The following is a 20,050-nucleotide window of genomic DNA, read 5'->3' on the forward strand; positions in this document are numbered from 1 at the left end:
ATTGGATTTTGCTACTATTGTAGATAGCTCCTATTCCGATGCATAGCCTATTTTTGTTACATTGTTATATACTCTATTGCAATATCAAATGCTTAGTATAGGTGGCTCAGTAATCCCCATTGACCCCCTTAGTCCAGTTGCCCCCGCTTTATCATCAAAGTCTCGATCTTCTGATCGACAAGCCAAGACCCGTCACATCATCCCACCCCCTAGTTGTACGACGTTGCAGAGCTACTATCGAGTACCGAGGGTGAAAGCTCGATACGTACTCCTGATGTTAGCTCTGTAGTGTAGTTAACCGGCGATGGTTTACGGAGTGTGATTCCTCCTTCGCCACCTCCGATAACGGCTCTCTCATACAACCCCTCAAGCGTGGACCATCGAGGGTGATTCCTCCCTGGCCGCCTTGACGGTTACATCGTTCGGAATCCATCAAGGCCGATACCTCAGATCCCTTTGATGTTACAGCCACACAGTTACTTGACCTTTCCACTGGGTACATCAGATGTGTTGAGGGTGGATTCCTGCATGGTTGTGACGAGGCGTAGCCGGGCATTCTTGGCCCTTGCCACACATCTTCGCGACGGGGCAACGGGACCACATATCGTGGATTGCTGATCGTCACCGCAGTGCTAATTAAAATGCTAATGGTATTTGGGTATTTAATCTGAGTTGGTCAGAGAGCTTTCGAACTAACCTTCACATGTGAGAAGTTATGGGTACTCGACGTCGTGGTATCAGTCGAAGCTCTTCAGACGTCAGCAATGGAGCGGTGCTTTCCCAAGTGGTCCGCGTAAGCATTGTTCCTGTATAAGAGGTGCTAGCACTGACCTCGGCCGCCCTCACATCGTGCAGGAGTGCAAAGGGTGATGGGCCCATGACCCCCGTGCGCTTAGGATTTAGACCGGCGGGCTGGCCTCTCTATTCACCCTAGGTAGGGCTGCAATGTGTTGATGTTTCGAGGCCGGGCATGACCTACGAAAGTGTGTCCGTCCAAAGTTTATCAAGCGTGTTGGGTAAGTTGGTGCACCCCTGCAAGGATGAAAATTAACTATTCGAATAGTCGTATCCAGGGTTACACGACGACTTGGAATGGTATCCTGATCTTATACAACTTCAACTGTTACTTAATTGGAATGTTTGCTCCTGGATTGCTTTCTCGCTGGGAGTCGAGGAAGAATCTCTGGGCGTGACCTTAATTAAATTTGCTGCGAGAATATGACTATATAATTGTGCTTTTGTTCTACTCCCGTCTATTGCCGTAAGACCCTAAAGATGCTAGTCTTCGATAGGACTAGTCCTTCCTCTCTATTCCCGCATTTCTGCAGTCAGTCCACATATAAACCGTTTCCTTTGATACTGATGCATACTTAGTATAGTTCTGACGTTAGTATTCCAGTACTTTGGATGAGTACTCACCGTTGCTTTGCTCCCCCTTTTCCCCTTGATATGATTGTCGCGGCCACATGATGGAGCCCAGGAGATGGCGTATCCCGACGATGATGTATACTACCCCGATGGTGCCTACTACTACGTGGAGGCCGCTGCCGACCAAGAGTAGTGCAGGAGGCTCCCAAGTAGGAGGACTTGCCTTGTTCGATCTATGTATGATTTGTGCTAGCCTTCTCTAAGGCATTACCTTGTTTTATGTGTGTACTCACATATTTGTTGCTTCCGTTGGCTCGTGTATTTCTCGAGCTTCTGTATTCGAGACCTCGAGGCCCCTGGCTTATAATATGAAGCTTGTATGTTTATTTTTTGTGCCTCGAGTTGTGTTGTGATATCTTCCTGTGAGTCCTTGATCTTGGTCGTACACATTTGCATGTATGATTAGCGTACAGTCAAATCGAGGGCGTCACATCTGGCCACTTGATTTGTGGACGAGATGTATAACATCATTGGTTCACCTATGCCAGGTTCTACTAGTATAGGATTAATTGCTCGCCAATAACGCTTTAATTTCTTCCATTGTGGTTGTTGCTTCATCGGTCCATTCGATTTTTCCGACCGTTTGAGCAGTCTGTAAAAATGACAGTGCTTTTCACCAAGGCGGAAGATAAAGTGGCTGAGAGCCGCCATGCAGCCTGCTAGTTTTTGAACATGCTTTAATTTCATAGGACTCCCTAGTTGGGATAGGGCTCAGATTTGATCCGAATTGGCCTTTATTCCTCTATGGGAGACTATAAATCCGAGAAGTTTGCCCGCGGGAACTCTGAAGACACATTTGTGTGGATTGATCCATATGTCGTAAGACCGTAGATTAATAAATGTTTGTCGGAGGTCGTCCACCAACTGGGTGACGTGTTTGGTCTTGATGACCACGTCATCCATGTATGCATCGACTGTTTTGCCGATTTGATTTTCTATGCATGTCTGAATCATCTGTTGGTATGTGGCGCCTACATTTTAACCTGAAGGGCATTGTGTTAAAGCTGAATGGCTCGTAGGGGGTGATGAAGGTGGTTGTGGCTTGGTCGGACCCTTTCATTTTGATTTGATGATATCTGTAGTAAGCATCGAGGAAGCACAGTGAGTCATGTACGGGACTAGCGTCGATGATCTGGTCGATGTTGGGTAAGGGGAAGGGATCCTTGGGACGGGCTTTATTTAGGCCTTTGAAATCGGCACACAGCCACCAGGATTTGTCTTTCTTTGGCACCATGACCAGATTTGCTAACCACTCCGGGTGTTTGATTTCTCGGATGAATCCGACTTCGACTAGTTTTGCTAGTTCTTCACCCATAGCCTGACGCTTGGGTTCGGAAAATTGGCGTAGCGCCTGGTTGAGTGGCTTGAAGCCTGCGATTATGTTCGGGCTATGCTCCGCTAGTCTTCGTGGGACTCCTAGAATATTTGAGGGGTGCTGGGCAATTATGTCCAAGTTTTCGCGCAAGAATGTGTGCAGTGCTTCGTCAACCACGGGGTCCAGTTGATCCCCCAAAGGACAATGTTCTGTTGGGGTCTGTTGGATGCACTTGAAGTTTGATGATTTCATCTGCTGGTTTGAAGGATGTGGATTTAGGCCTCATGCCGAGGATTACATCATCCTTACCTACAATTGATTGGAGTGTGGTTAATTCCTCTGCCGTGAGGGTTTTGGACAGTGCCTCGAGGGCGAGCGAAGCTGTTTTGTTTTCAACCCGAAGAGCTCTGTCCAGGTCACTTGTAATTGTGATCACGCCATTGGGCCCTAGCATTTTGAGCTTCATATAGACGTAATGTGGTATGGCCTAAAATCTTATGAAGGCGTCACGCCCCAGCACGGCATGATGGCCGCTATGAAAGGGCACAATATGAAAGAGATGTTATCCAGACATGTAATTCTCACGGGTGCCGAACACCACATCAAGACAAACTCGTCCTATGCAACACGCCTCTTTTCCGAGAATGATTCCTCGAAAGATGGTGTGGCTTTGTTCGAAGCGGGATGTGTTGAATTGCATTTTGTCCAGGGTATCCTCATAAATGAGGTTTAAACCGTTGTCAATGTCCATTAGCACCTTATGGAGTGTGAAGTCATCCACTATGGGGTTAAGGACCAAGGTCACAGGTGTTCGGCAGGAGCAGATTCTTGGCTGGTCTGCTTTGCCGAATGTCATGGGCATGTTTGTCCATAAATTCGTCGCTGCCGCTTGGTATATTTGGTCGAGTTCTCAAAGAGCTCTCTTCCTATGATTGTTTGAGGGAAACGTCTCGTAGATTGTTAGTATCTCGACGTTGTTATCCAATGGCGTTGTTGGGCGTCTTCTTGAGGGTGGGACCCCGAGGATGGCCTCTTCTTTTTTGCGACTTGCCTAACGACCCAACAACCTCGAAAGTTGTGAGTCGGGTTTTCGTTCATCAGGGCGGAGCGTATGGGGGCACGGTTTGTCCAATAGTTCATCAAGGATGGTTCTAGATCCTGTAAGGGGTTTATTCTTTTTCTCGACGGGCTCGTATTCGGTCGACCATCACGGGGGGATGCACTTCCTCCGAGCTCCTCTAGCTTTGCCATCATATATTGTCTCTATGCACATCTGTTGATTCTGCCAGGTGCCTTCCATGGCGTAGTATTTGCCTACCACGACCGATAGCTCGGTGAAGTTTTGTATGTGGCAACGGGCAAGGGCATTTAGGACTCCTTCCTTGTGGCAGTTATGCCGGAAGGTTGCTATGGTTTCCTGACCGCTGCAGTCTGGCATCCTGTTTTTGGTAAGGAGGAATCTTGCACAAAAGTGTTGGACCGTTTCCCGTGGATGTTGTTTGACGAGTGATAGGTCTCGTACATCGGGTTCCCCCAATTACTTAGAGAGCATTCGACTTGGGGGTGGGTGAGAAAAAACTTTGCATCCCAATGGGAAGTGAGTTCGAAACCTCAGTGCCCATCGTGGAATCCGGCGTGCCGGGCTTAAGGTCCGGACTATCGGTCGGACACTACCATAGGGAATCTGGGTCGTGCGCCGAATCCATGTTCAACCCTGAACTTTTTCCAGAGCAAGGTCCGGATTCCGGACTCGAGGGGTGATCCTGATGATTGTAAATCGGAACGCAAACCATTTGTTAGGGCATATATCTCCCTAAGTGGTTTTGGTGATTGATGACAATACTTGTGCGGACTAATCGCGTGCATTGAGCATTTCAGATAATCCATGACTAGGCCCAAGACGACTCGGTGCCCCTCGGAGTCTTTCAAATATGGTTGCTTTCAACGTTTCTCTTTGGTGGATTTGAGTCGTAGGAAAGCCGTACTATTAAGAGGGGGTCCTCTTCGGAAAGGTTTGGGTGGAATCAACACGTACACATTTCCATTGCACCACCTTTCCCTTGCTTCAATGGAGGCCCAACATGTTTTTCCATGTATGTGCAAAAGGACCAGCGGTAGTACCGCTGGTGCCAGCGGTAGTACTTCAGGCACAGCAGTAGTACCACCCTCTAGGCGGTAGTAGTTTTTTACTACCGCTCTCTGGGCGGTAGTACCGCTCTCTGGGTGGTAGTAGTTTTTTACTACCGCTCTGTCAAACTTTTTGCGCATCCTTTTGTCTCAACAGTGGTTGGCACGATAGTAATTTATTACTACCGTGGTTGGTGAGCTCTCGTGCAGTAGTACCGCTCCTAGCAGCGGTAGTACCACTCTGCTAGTGCTGTGAGTGGGGGTAACAGTTGGATTGCCCCCCCCCCCCACTATATAAAGGGGTCTTCTTCCCTGAGAAGGCTACCTCTCACCTCCCCAAGCTCCATTGTTGCTCCAAAGCTCAGTCTTGCACGATCTCTCTCCCTAGCCAATCAAACTTGTTGATTTCCTAGGGATTGGTTGAGAAGACACTGATCTATACTTCCACCAAGAGATATTTGATTCCCCCCACTAATGTCTTGCGGATCTTGTTACTCTTGGGTGTTTGAGCACCCTAGACGGATGAGGTAACCTCGGAGCCACATTCCATTGTGGTGAAGCTTCGTGGTCTTGTTGGGAGCCTCCAAGATTTCTGTGGACATAGCCCCAACCTTGTTTGTAAAGGTCCGATCGTCGCCTTCAAGGTCATCAATAATGGAATTAGGGCATCTTGCATTGTGTGAGGGCGTCAGGAGAATACGGTGGCCCTAGTGGCTTCTTGGGGAGCATTGTGCCTCCACACCGCTCCAACAGAGACGTACTTCCTGTCAAAGGGAAGGAACTTCGGTAACACATCCTCGTCTCCACCGGTTCCACTAGCGACTATCTCTTACCTTTACCTTGTACTTTTTATTGTTGTGGTGTATTCCTTGCTTGCACTTGTTGTCTTTGTTGTTAGCATCATATAGGTTGCTCACCTAGTTGTTCATCTAGATAACCTTTTGTTGCTAACCCTAATATGTTAAGAAGAGCTAAAAACTGGTAGTTGCCTATTCACCCCCCCCCCCCGCTCTAGTCAACCATATCGATCCTTTCAATTGGTATCAGAGCCACGTCTCTTTATTAAGGGTTTCACCATCCGAGGAGTATGGTTGACGATGGTTTGGTTGGGCACGAAGTGCCCGAGGCCGTGGAGTTGAGTTCAAACACACGGGACGACTTGAATGAGGCTATGGCATCACTCAAGACGTCCAGGACGACCGAAGTCAAGTCCATGCTTAAAGAATTACTTGAGGGGATGAAGAATTCTCCCGACCCGTTGCTTTTGGTTAAACCCACCACATCGGAGTTGGAGGCCAATTCCGATAAGGAAACGGCTAAAGGTACTCAAACTTCTTCCCTTCTTGACAAGAATGGGATGGGAACCTTTGCCTCAGTTCCTCCTCCCCCGGTCTATGGAAGACCGGTCCCTACACTGTATATTAATAACCTTTGTCCTCCTCCTAAACTTGTTAAAGGTGATTTCGCTAACTAGATCTTTTCCATCAAGTCTCATTTGAATCACAACTCAACAAATCTTTAGAGAATCATCGAACAAGGCTTTTACCCACATGATCCAAACAACCTCACTCCAAGAGAAGAGGCGGACAATCAATACAATCATTTCGCTTTGTTCATCCTTCAATCCGCAGTTCCTCCCGAAGATCTACCTCACTTGCGCCCTTTCTCTCGTGCAAAGGATTGTTTGGAGCACATCATGGTGTTGTACAAGGGGAGCTCAAGCATTCAACGATCCAACTTTGAAGTGGATCTTGATGAGGCAGATGAGTTTGTGATGCTAGAAGATGAGGACCCTCGTGATCTCTATCGAAGGGTGAGTGCTCTTGTCCTGGCTCTCCAAGACCATGGAAGAAGGGATACGGATGACACTTGGATCAAGCGCAAGTTTCTCAAGGCCATCATGCCATTCAACAAAGCAATGTCTTCCGTCATTCGTCAAAGGCCAGATTTCCACACCTTGACCTCAGGCGAAGTGTTGGATGAGTTCATTGCTATGGATATTATGAACAAGACCGCCGACAATGCTCTTGCTCGTGTCCGGTCGAAGATAGCCTCACCCAACCTTGCCTTGAGAGCCGAGGTCATTGTTGATGAAGAAGAAGAAGAGGAAGAAGATGGCTGCCCCGAAGACACAAAGTATGCTTATCACGAGCACATGTCTCTTGCATCAAGGAAATTTTGGGGCAACAAGAGAAACTCAAGGCCCAACTTCTCCAAGAACAACTCAAGTGGGTCCAAGAACGAGCAACGAGTATGGACATGCTACAACTGCGGCAATGTGGGTCGCTTTGTGGCAGATTGTCCTTATGAGAAGTTGGAAGACAACGGGGGCAAGCGCATTCGCAAGGACAAAGCCTAGTCTTTCCCAAGCAAGAACATATTCACCAAGAAGACTCATCCAAGGGGTTTGGTGGCCCATGAAGAGTACACCTCCGATGATGACGATGATGATACATGCCGTGAGGGCATGGCGACGGCTACCGTGTCCATTGCCACTTCCTCCCCTAAGGTGTCTCTCTTCGGCTCCACCAACAAGAACCGCATCGCCAAGTGCCTCATGGCCAAAGGTATCAATAAGGTAACCCCCAACATCAAGACCACTATCACTACCTCTCCTTCATTGTTAGATTGTGTTGATGATAGTGAAGTAGTGGAGCTTGATGAGAATGAGTTTGACAAATTCATGTGTACGATCAAAGGTGAAACCAAAAAGCACTTTGTTTCTCTTTTGGAACAACATGGTGAGGCCAATGATCTCATCGAGACTCATGAGGAGACTGTCTCCAAGTTGGTGGGACATAGTCGTGATTACGAAGATGAGATAGCGGAACTATCCATTGCTCTAAAAGAAGAGTGTGGTCTTCGTTTGGCTCTTGAGGAGTCACACAACGTTGACCATGCTAAATTGCAAAAAGATCTTGATCATGCTCTTGTTCTTACCCGTGTGCTTAAATTCGATAAAGTTGCACTTGGGATTGGCCATGATAGACTCAAGGGATAATTTGACACACTTGACAAGGCCCACAAGGTCTTGAAAGGTGTTCATTCCTCTCTGAAGGAGTCTCATGATCAACTCCAAGTAAAACTAACCAAGGAGATTTCTACTTGTCCACTTTTTGTTCTAATTGATAATGCTTGTGCTACTAACCCTTGTTGTGAGCATGTGCATCTTGTGGAGGAGAATGCTAAGTTGAAAGAACAACTCGAAAAGGGCCTTGTGACATGCATCCAAGGCGAGAAGAACCTAAATGACCTTTTGAGTAATCAAAAGGAAGTTCTAGGAAAGAAGGTACTTGGGTTTGCACCCAAGTCCAAGAAGAAAAAGAAGAACAAGGCCAAGCTATCTTACCCTCTCAAGGACATTTTTGTCAAAGAGGGTGAGAGTACTCATAAGAAGATGAGGAACAAGGAAGGGGTGATAATGCCAAGAAGGGCAAAACCACCTCCACCAACAAAGTCGACGACTTTAACCCCTCTTATGTTTTATGTCGTGCTAGTGATGGGGATGTTTATGCTAAATTTGTTGGTTCTTATTATGAGTACATTAAATGGACTATTTGGATTCGTAAGACCCTTGTTTCTAACATCAAAGGACCCATTCAAGAATGGGTACCTAAATCCAAGCACTGATCTCTTGTAGGAATTTGCTTCCGGTGGGGTGTCATCGTTGCTCGACAGTGGAGCCACAAATCATATGACCGGGAGCAAGGACTTGGTGGTGGATGTGCATCCAATTCCATCTATGCCCACCCATGTCCAATTTGGTGATGCCTCAACATCTAAGGTAATGGGATTTGGCAAGGTGGTCATCTCTCAAGACTTATCTATTGAGAAGGTCATGCTTGTTGAGTCCCTTGCATACAATTTGCTTTCCGTTTGTCAGCTTGCAATTATGGGCTTTGCCACATTCTTTATTCTTGATGTCGTGGCCCTTTTGTGGAGCAAGACTCTTAAAGTAGCCTTTGTTGGACGTGTCGAGAACGGTCTCTATGTGGTGAACTTTTCGGAGCGACCTACTAAGATCAAGACTTGTCTAATGGCTAAAGTTGATGTGTATTGGCTTTGGCATCGCCGGCTAGCTGATGTCAATATGAGATCTTTGCAAAGTCTCCTCAAAGCGGACCATGTTCGTGGACTAACAAATGTTAGCTTTGCCAAAGACCGTGCTTGAAGTGATTGCATTGAAGCAAAGCTTCATGAAGCCACTCACCGTCCCACAACTATCATCTACTCGAAAAGGCCTTGGAGCTCCTTCACATGGATCTCTTTGGTCCTCCATCTTTGGATAGTCTTGGGGGAAGAAAGTATTTCTTAGTGACTGTGGATGACTACTCAAGATATACTTGGATATACTTCTTCAAGAGGAAGAGTGAGACTCAACAAACCGTCATCGACTTTGCTAATGAAGCTCAATGTCAACATGAAGCGAAGATATTGATGATTAGAAGTGACAACGGCACTGAGTTCAAGAACTACACCTTGAATGAGTTCCTTAGTGACGAGGGGATCAAGCACCAATATTCAGCGCCCTATACCCCTCAAAAAAATGGTGTGGTGGAAAGGAAGAACCGGACGTTGATGGACGCGGCAAGAACCATGATGGCGGAATTCAAATCTCCGTATAACTTTTAAGCAGAAGCCATTAACACCGCATGGCATGCATCCTATTGGGTCTACCTCCGCAAAGGCTTGAGCAAGACACCATATGAGATTCTTACCGGGAACAAGCCCAACCTCAAGTACTTCCAGGTGTTCGGTTGTAAGTGTTTCATACTCAAGAAAGGTGTTCGTTTGCCTAAATTTGAAGCTAGAGCTCGTGAGGGCATATTTGTTGGTTATGCTACAAACTCTCATGCTTACCGTGTTCTCAACAAGTCCACCAGACTCATTGAGGAGAGGTGTAACATAGAGTTTGATAAAAAAAATAATGGCTCCCAAGTGGAGCAAAGTGGTCTTTGTGATGTAGTGATGAAATACCTTCTCAAGCCATAAGAAGAATGGGGATTGGTCAAATACTCCCCATTGAGGAACACCTTGTGACCGAAGGAGAAGGACAATGCTCTACTCAAGTGGAGCCATCACCCTCTCTAGACCCACACACATCCGAAGAACAAAGTGAAGGCCCTCAACGCGATGAACAAGATCAAGGACAAGATCAACCTCATGAAGATGGTGTTGCACCAAATGATGTACAAGATCATGCTCAAGACTCCAAGTTTGCTCAAGATAAAGTGCAACCACAAGATCAAGGGCAAACTAGTGAGCAAGCTTAAGACGGTGATCAAGTTGTTAAAATTACCCAGTAAGGAAGTCTTGAAGCGTCGCGCCGCCAAGATAGCTAACAGGCTCCGGGTTCGACAACATATCTTCAAGAATGTGCTTGGAAGCTTCAATAAGGGGGTAACTGCTCGTCAACAATTATCAAACTTTTGTTTGCATCACGCGTTTGTTTTGTGTGTTGAACCCCAAAAGGTACATGATGCGCTCGATGATGAGGATTAGCTTGAATCCATGCATGATGAACTTAACAACTTCGAGCGCAATAAAGTTTGAGAATTAATGTTAAGGCTAACGGAGGAACATAATGTCATTGGAACCAAATGGATCTTTTAGAACAAGCAGGATGCAAATGGTGTTGTCATTTGAAACAAGGCAAGATTGGTGGCTCAACGATACTCCCAAGTCGAGGATATCAACTACGGTGAAACCTTTGCCCATGTTGCTCGTCTTGAATCTATTCGCATGTTGCTTGCATTTGCTTCTCATCGTGATTTTAAATTTCAAGAAATGGATGTGAAGAGTGCTTTTTCTTAATGGTCCCTTAAATGAGTTGGTATATGTCAAACAACCCCTGGGATTCGAGGATCCCAAGTTCCCCACTCATGTATACAAACTCAAGAAGGCGCTCTACGGCCTTAAACAAGCCCCACATGTGTGGTATGAGTACCTTACCGAGCTGTTGCAAGATCGTGGGTTTGAAATTGGGAAATTTGATCCCACCCTTTTTACCAAAAAGGTCAAAGGGGATTTGTTCATTTGCCAACTATATGTTGATGATATTATTTTTGGTTCTCCTAACGAATCTTTCAATGAAGAGTTTGTTGCACTAATGACCGAGAAGATTGAGATGTCTATGATGGGAGAGTTGAAGTTCTTTCTCAGGTTTGAGATCAAACAAGGAAGAGAACGAACATTCATCAAACAAGCCAAATACACTCAATACATTCTCAAAAGGTTCGAGCTCGAGGACGTCAAGCCGGTCAAATTTCCCATGCCAATCAAATGCAAGCTTGACAATGATCTCGATGGTAAAGAAGTGGATCAAAAGGTATATCGCTCCATGATTGGATCCTTGCTTTATCTTTGTGCATCTAGACCAGATATCATGTTGAGTGTGGGAATTTGTGCACGGTTTCAATCCGCACCAAAGGAAAGCCACTATGCGGCAGTCAAACGAATCTTTCATATTTGGCTCATACCCCAAACTTTGGCTTATGGTACCCTAAAGGAGCAAGCTTTAGTCTAATAGGTTACTCTGACTCGGATTGGGCTGGAGATTGTGTCGGAAGAAAGTCAACTTCTGGAGGATGCCAATTCCTTGGTCGCTCTTTGGTAAGTTGGTCTTCGAAGAAGAAAAACTATGTGTCACTTTCTTCCACCGAGGACGAGTATGTAGCTGCCGCAAGTTGTTGTGCTCAATTATTATGGATGAGGCAAACTTTAAAGGATTACGGTGTCACTTGTGACAAAGTGCCTCTTCTATGTGACAATGAAAGTGCCATCAAGATATCTCTCAATCCGGTGCAACATAGCAAGACCAAGCATATTGATATTCGTCATCATTTCATTCGAGATCATATCAAGCAAGGCGATATTGAGGTCCTCTTCATCAACACTCAAGAGCAACTTACGGATATTTTCACCAAACCTCTAGATGAAGCAAGGTTTCGCGAGTTAGGGCATGAGCTAAATATCATTGATTCAAGTAATGTGGATTGAAACTAGGCACACTACACCTCACTCATTATATTTTGCTCTAGGTGTAGGCATGGACATAGGGGGAGTGTTGTTCTCTCAATGAACTTTCCCTCCCCCCCATTATGCATAAATTGATCACGTCTTTCACATTAGCCATTGTTGATGGTACTTGTGCTTCAAGGACGAGCTTTGGTCATGAACCCAAGGATAATTATTTGCGGTGTCATACCATTTGTCTCAAACATTGGTGGCTCCGGCCACCGCCCTCCCTTCGTCAGAAGATTCGGTTCTATGTTCGTGTTTCATGCTTGTTTCATTTTTTTTATCTTCTCTTGGGCTTTCCCGCACTTTTTCTCTTGATTGTGGCAAAGTTCAAAGTGTATTTTTTTTTGAAGAGGGCACGATACTACCGCTCCAGGCACGACAGTGAAAATTTACTCATGTTGGAAGAGCGGTTTTCATTTTGTTTATCTTCTCTTGGGCTTTCCTGCACTTTTTCTCTTGATTCTCGCAAAGTTCAAAGTGTGTTTTTTGAAGAGGGCATGGTACTAACGCTCCAGGCACGATGGTAAAATTTTACTCCCGTTGGAAGAGCGGTATTACCGCTCAGCGAGCGGTAGTAAATTTTATTACCGCTGGCCAAGCGGTACTACCGCGATGACCATGGTACTACCGCACCGCGAGGGCCACGGGGGGTTATATTAGGGCAGGGGCAGTTCTTTCTCCCCCCATACCCATTCATCTCGTGGCTCTCTCTCTCTCTCTCTTCTCACGAACGGTGCCACACGAACTCGCCGGATCTCCTTCTCCGACCACTCTCCTCCGATTCCGTTTGGTAGGATCATCTACCTCCACTCCCTCGTGCCATGGACCTCGGTATTGCCCTCGTTCCCTTCTCCTTTCTTCGTTCTTGTTGAATATAGGGGTGGGGGCATATGCGTTAGTTCATCATTTCATGGCACAATCTTTTCATGCAACTAGGGTTGGAGAGTGCTTGTGTGGTAGAAATTTTACTGAGAAGGATGCAACATGTGTGTTTGGGACTCCGGTATTACCAGATCTGATGTTTTTCATGTAAGATCTGGCACTTTTCGCCCGTGCGGTACTACCACTCCTCCTGGAGCGGTACTACCGCAGTGGAGCGGTACTACCTCTATCATGGTGGTAGTAATTTTTTACCACCACTTGAGCAGCGGTACTACCGTTGTCACGGCGGTACTGCCATTGCTCCCTGAATACACATGTTATGTCCTCTTATTTTTCACTTCTCTGGGGTTTTCTGATTTGCTTTGGTCTTTGCCTTGACCTCTTTTGTATTTTTCTTGTGTTTGTGTTGCGTGTCATAGGTGGTGGCCCTAGGCGCTCAAACCCACCTCGGGATGCTAGTTCCAAGAAACCTCGCACTTCAGATGCACCCGAGGGATCCAAGGCTCCGAAGCGCAATTTCAAGCGGCCCGCTCACAAGAACAAGGAGAACACTATCGATTGGGATGCTATGCCACAAGCTGAGTTTCAGGTTCACCAAAAGATCAACCCCTATGACAACGCTAGGGTTCAGCTCCCTGGATGTGAATGGTTCTGGTCTAAGCAGGAGGCTCTCATTTATGAAGATGTGATCAAGACCAAGAAGAATATCTATGTACCGGTTCAGTGGATTGACATGGACCATCTGAAGAAGGACCCGGCGTACTTTGGTGAAGCTATGTCCATGGTGGAATAGCTTGAGATCGCGGAGCTCATCACGTTTCACCTAGACTTTGATCCTGAGATAGTGGCTCAGTTCTTTGTTACAGTCCACTTTCACTCCGATGAGGAGCGCACTATGACTTGGATGACCAATGGGGAGAGGTTGCCTGCTACTTGGAAGGAGTTTATGGACTTTCTGAATGTCCGTGATGAGGGGCTTGAGCACCCAGTTGGTTTGCGCCCACACACTAAGCCATCTGCTATAGGTAAGGAGAAGTTGCTGCCCTTCTTTATTGAGAAGGTGTCCCCATCTAGTGAGGTCTCTCATGTGTTGAACACATTCCTTGATGTCATGCACCGTATCTTTCGCAACACTCTTTTTCCGTGCGTTGACAACCAGGACCAGGTGCATTCATACCTGGTGGATATGCTTATGATGTGTCAGAAAGGGCGGACTCGTGCCTCTGGACCACTTGATGTGTCGCATGTCATGTGGAGTGAGCTTCAGTCGGCAGTTTTTCACTGTAAGGTCCCCATCTATGGCCCTTATCTGTTTTACCTGGTCAGGAAGAAGTGGGCGGAGGCCTTGCCAGCTATAGAGTTCCAAGCTCCCAGGTGGATATGCCATGAGCCTATTAAGCTTCGACAGAAGAACAAGTGGGCTAACACCACCACTACATCTATTGCTGCCACTGTGGATTCTGATGAGGCTGCAGCTAAGGATGAGGGCGTTCCAGAGTCACATGTGCCTTCCTCTGCTGAGCCATCTTGGGCCAAGAAGCTCACGAACCGTATGAAGACCTTGTTCTGCATTTAGGCGAAGGCGCAGTACATGACCATGTTGCTCAGAATGAGAGTCGTCAATGCGACAAGCTGATTATGAGGAAGCTCGACGTGCACATCTCTAGTGGGTCTGAGCAAGACATCACTCATGAAGCTGCTTGGATGAAAAAGAAGAATCTTCAGTGGGTTGAGTGTTACAAGGAGTCTGATGAGCATACAGAAGACGATACTGACGAGGAGTATGTTGAGAAGTCCAATGGTTGAGTCCTCTACATTTCGAGCTACCACCTGTGTCATAGGTGTCCTCTCTGCCTTTTTGGTGTCCTGATGTCAAAGGGGGGAGAGTAGGATTTGCGAGAGTTTCCTCATTTTCTATGTTGCTTTATTTTTTGAACTTTCATTGCTACTTTGGTTGTATTTGCTTTGTGTGTGAGACCAGGAGACGTCATACTTTATCATATGGTGTGAGACATATGCTATCACTCCTCTATCTTTATTATCTCATTATTATCTAGTATTTTAGTAGCTTGTGAGTCTAATTATTATGTGCCCTTATCTTCATGCTCACATGTTATGCCTTGCTTCCAGGCTTAATGTTTATTCAGTTTGTTGCAAGGAATGTCTCGTCTATAAAATCTAGGGGGAGTGCTTTTCTTTGGTTGTGTGCTGGACAGACCATGTCTTTTCTCTAAATTATGCACACATCCAGGGGGAGACTGTCGCTAATTTGTACATTTTGGGTTTGCATATGTTATTTTTATATCCTTTAGTGCAAATCTTGTATTGTCATCAATCCACCAAAAACGAGGAGATTCTTAGGGCATATTTCTCCCTAAGTGGTTTTGGTGATTGATGACAATGCTTGTGCGGACTAATCGCGTGCATTGAGCATTTCAAATAATTCATGACTAGGCACAAGACGATTCGGTGCCCCTCAGAGTCTTTCAAAGACGATTGCTTTCTATGTTTCTCTTTGCTGGATTTGAATCGTAGGAAAGTCGTACTATTAAGAGGGGGTCCTCTTCGGAAAGGTTTGGGTGGAATCAACACCTACACATTTCCATGCACCACCTTTCCCTTGCTTCAATGGATCTCCAACATGTTTTTCCCTGTATGTGCAAAAGGACCAGCGGTAGTACCGCTCGTGCCAGCGGTGGTACCACCCTCTGGGCAGTAGTGATTTTTTACTACCGCTCTCTTGGCGGTAGTACCGCTCTCTGGGTGGTAGTAGTTTTTTACTACCGCTCTGTCAAACTTTTTGCGCATCCTTTTGCCTCAAAAGTGGTAGGCACGGTAGTAATTTATTACTACCGTGGTTGGTGAGCTCCCGTGCGGTAGTACCGCTCCTAGCAGCGATAGTACCGCTCTGCTAGTGCTGTTAGTGGGGGGTAACGGTTGGATTGTTCCCCCCACTATATAAAGGGGTCTACTTCCCTGAGAAGGCTACCTCTCACCTCCCCAAGCTCCATTGTTGCTCCAAAGCTCATTCTTGCCCGATCTCTCTCCCTAGACAATCAAACTTGTTGATTTCCTAGGGATTGGTCGAGAAGGCCCTGATCTACACTTCCACCAAGAGATATTTGATTCCCCCACTAATCCCTTGCGGATCTTGTTATTCTTGGGTGTTTGAGCACCCTAGAAGGTTGAGGTCACCTCGGAGCCACATTCCATTGTGGTGAAGCTTCGTGGTCTTGTTGGGAGCCTCCAAGCTTTGTGTGGAGATAACCCAACCTTGTTTGTAAAGGTCCGGTCGCCGCCTTCAAGGACAACAATAGTGGAATCACGGCATGTCCCATTGTGTGAGGGCGTGAGGAGAATACGGTGGCCCTAGTGGCTTCTTGGGGAGCATTGTGCCTCCACACCGCGCCAACGGAGACGTACTTCCTGTCAAAGGGAAGGAACTTCGGTAACACATCCTCGTCTCCACCGGTTCCACTAGCGGTTATCTCTTACCTTTACCTTGTACTTTTTATTGTTGTGGTGTATTCCTTGCTGGCACTTGTTGTCTTTGTTGTTAGCATCATATAGGTTGCTCACCTAGTTGTTCATCTAGAGAACCTTTTGTTGCTAACCCTAATTTGTTAAGAAGAGCTAAAAATTGGTAGTTGCCTATTCACCCCCACCCCTCTAGTCAACCATATCGATCCATTCACCGTTCTTAGTTTGGGTGGTTGGGAGGGCGAACCTTCGGTCGGGCCCTCGATGGCGGCGACCTAGTGTGTGATAGTGATACTTGTGATCTGCGTTAGGTTTTCTGTGAGGAGGAACGGGTTATCGCAGAACAATGTGGGTAAGTATTTCCCTCAGTTATGAAACCAAGGTTTATTGAACCAATAGGAATATCAACCACAATCGTCTTCAGCGGATGCACACAAAAAAAACAACTTGCACCCAACGAGGGCAAAAGGGTTGTCAATCCCCTTGTACTTGTTATTTGCAAGCGAGTGAGGTGTGTAGACAATTGTAGATAGTTGTAAATAAAAAAAAAGCAAGTAAATGGCAGTAAGGTATTGAAGGTTCTGTAAATATGTTGTGAATAGACCCGGGGCCATAGTTTTCCCTAATGTCATCTCTCATGAAGACTAGCATACAGTGGGTAAACAAATTACTGTTGGGCAATTGATAGAAAAGCGGATAGTTATGTGATACTCACGTCAATGATCATGTGTATATAGGCATCACGTCCATAAACAAATAGGCCGACTCCTGCCTGCACCTATTACTATTACTCCACTCATCGACTGCTACCAGCATGCATCTAGAGTATTAACTAAAACAGAGTAATGCATGGAGAACGATGACATGATGTAGACAAAGTAAACTCAAGCAATATGAATAAACCCCATCGTTTTATCCTTAGTAGCAACAACACAAAGACACATAATCTTGTCCCCTTTTGTCACTGGGATATAGAAATTTGCAAGGTTGAACCTACTACAACGCACCTCTCTCACCGAAGAAATATCAATCTAGTTGGCCAAACTATTTGTATAGATCGGAGAGAATTACAAAGCTATCATAATCATGCACATTTACCCTAAAACCTTCGGGAGGGGTCCCGAAACACTTTTTACACCGACACAAGTCTCTGTTCTGACGGGAGGTCATCTAAAGCTCCGTTCCGGCACTCTGTCGGAGGGGGGTCAATCACGGAGGGCTTCTTCATCAACCTTGTTGCCCTCGTGATGATGTGTGAGTAGTTCACCACAGACCTCTGGGTCCATAACAGTACCTAGATGGCAATCTCTCTCTCTCTCAGATCTTCAATACAAAGATCATCGCATCTTCGCTTTGATCCATATGATGTAACTCTTTTGTACGATGTGTTTGTTGGGATCCGATGAATTATGGGTTATGTTCAGACTATTCATGATAAATATTTGAGTCTCCTCTGATATATAATATGATTTTTATGTGCATGATTATGATAGCTTCGTAATTCTCTTTGGTCTATTGAAATAGTTTAGCCAACAAGATTAATATTTCTTCGGCAAGAGAGGTGCTTTTTAGTAGGTTCAACCTGGCGAGTTGTATATCACAATGACAAAAGTGAACAAGTTGTGTCTTTGTGTTGCTGCTACTAAGGGTAAAACGATGGGATTTATTCATATTGGTTGAGTTTACTTTGTCTATATCATGGCATCTTACTCCAAGCATTGCTTTGTTTTTCATGAACTTAATACGTAGAAAGGCAAGCATAGAAGCGCTCTTGAAGTGAAGTAATAGTAATAGGTGCAAGCAGGAGTCAACTTATTTTTTTATGGACGTGATGCCTATATTTACATGATCATTGCCATGAAAACTGCATAACTATCCGCTCTTCTACCAATTGCCCAAGAATAATTTGTTTACCCACCGTGTGCGCTATTTTTTCAGAGATGCCATTAGGGAAAGCTATGGCCCCAGGGTCTATTCACAACATATTGCTAAAACCTACAATACCTTGCTGCCATTTATTTGCTTTTATTTTATTTTACATTTTACAATTATCTACACACCTCATTCGCTTGCAAATAACGAGACCAAGGGGATTGACAACCCTCTTGTCCGCGTTGGGTGCAAGTTGTTTGTTATTTTGTGTGCAACCGCTAAAGACGGTTGTGCTTGATATTCCTATTGGTTCCATAAACCTTGGTTTCATAACTGAGGGAAATATTTACCCATTTTGTGTTGCGATAACTCGTTCCTCTTCACGAAAAACCTAGCACAGATCACGAGTATCACAGGTGCCCTTGGCCCTGTTCTTCTCCTCGAGTTGCACCATTGTCTCTTCTTCCTAGTTGGAGTCTAGCTTGATTGGCATGCTTCGGTGTCCTAGCTCCGGCACCCTTACAACCATGACCACCACATCTTCTTTTCCACCTCCACCACACTGTTTCTTGTTCCTCCTCGAGCGGCACCACAATCCTTGTGGTGAAGTACATTGCGACACTATAGTCATGGTGACGCCAGTAATCTCTCTACTTGGCCCATTTTGCCATGTGTCGAGCGTCCCCGAAGTCTGCCTGAATCAACGTCTTCAACTCCTCCAGAGTCGCCTTCTTTGCCATAACGTCAAACTCTTTGTGCAGGTCTTCCATTCTATTGAAGTTTGAGTAGACTTCCATGGTGTTCTCGAACTTGGTGTGGTCACCAAGTGAGCACCCTAGGAAGAAATCCCTCCATCCAATGCCCCGAGGGAAGGGGTTGGGATGGGTTGGAGTTGCTATTCGGGTTGAGGTTGGGGTCCATGGCGATGGGTAGAAGGAAGAGTGAGAGACACATATGGTTAACTATGTAGGGTGGTGGGTAAGTGGTGATCATCAGGCTGGATAAATAAAAAGGCTCTAAACGATAGGTTTTAGTGGCAATCAACCTTTGAACTTTGTGCTCTTTATAATGCAGAACGACATGGAGAACAAGGACAAGGAAGTGCCGCCAATGGAAAGGAGGTGATGCCACCCTCTGAGATGATGCCCGTCCAGGTACCGCCCACGAACGACGATGTGTCGGAGAAACCTCCCAGCGACAAGCACCGAAACTACGGCCACGACTATGAGGAGAGTGGGCCAACTGACTTCTGTAAGGTGGTCATGGCCCCGCAGCTGGAGGACATACCAATGCCTCTTGACTTCACGAAGCACTTCATGTCCGTGTCGCGGGAGGTTCAAGCTCAAGACGAACATCGGCTGCTCATGGAGGGTCACTGTCTGGCTGTTGAACGGCAGAGTCACCCCTGATCAGGGTTTGGCCACCTTCACCATCGTCCATTAGATCAAGATCGGCTATATGGTGACCTTCAAGTTGTCGACCCCTGACAAGCTCAAGGACATCATCTTCAACGACGACGACATTGAATTGGTGACCAAGTGCGGGAGGCTCGACAACGTCTTTGATGTGAACATCTAGGACAACCCATGTTATAATCCAGTTGGTTTAGTTTAATATGGTATTGCTTTGCTTTCCAACTCGTATGTTTATGTGTGGCACTATATTTTTACTACTTACTATTATGTTCTGTTGCATGTATTTTTTTACGCCATTGTGTGATGGTAACCTCATCACCGTGTCAAAGAGGTTGGTTACCGAAGAATTAGTGTTACATGCAACAAAACCAGTTGCCTTGTGTTTGCGCGTACACAAACGGACAATCAAACATCATGTCTTTCGTTACACCATGTAGCCTAAAGGGTATGCACACAACCAAACTAGATGCAGATGTTAGTTTTTTACTTGTTTGACCTCAACGAGACC

This window comes from Hordeum vulgare, chromosome 7H (genome assembly GCF_904849725.1).
Source record: "Hordeum vulgare subsp. vulgare chromosome 7H, MorexV3_pseudomolecules_assembly, whole genome shotgun sequence".
NCBI lineage: Eukaryota > Viridiplantae > Streptophyta > Magnoliopsida > Poales > Poaceae > Hordeum > Hordeum vulgare.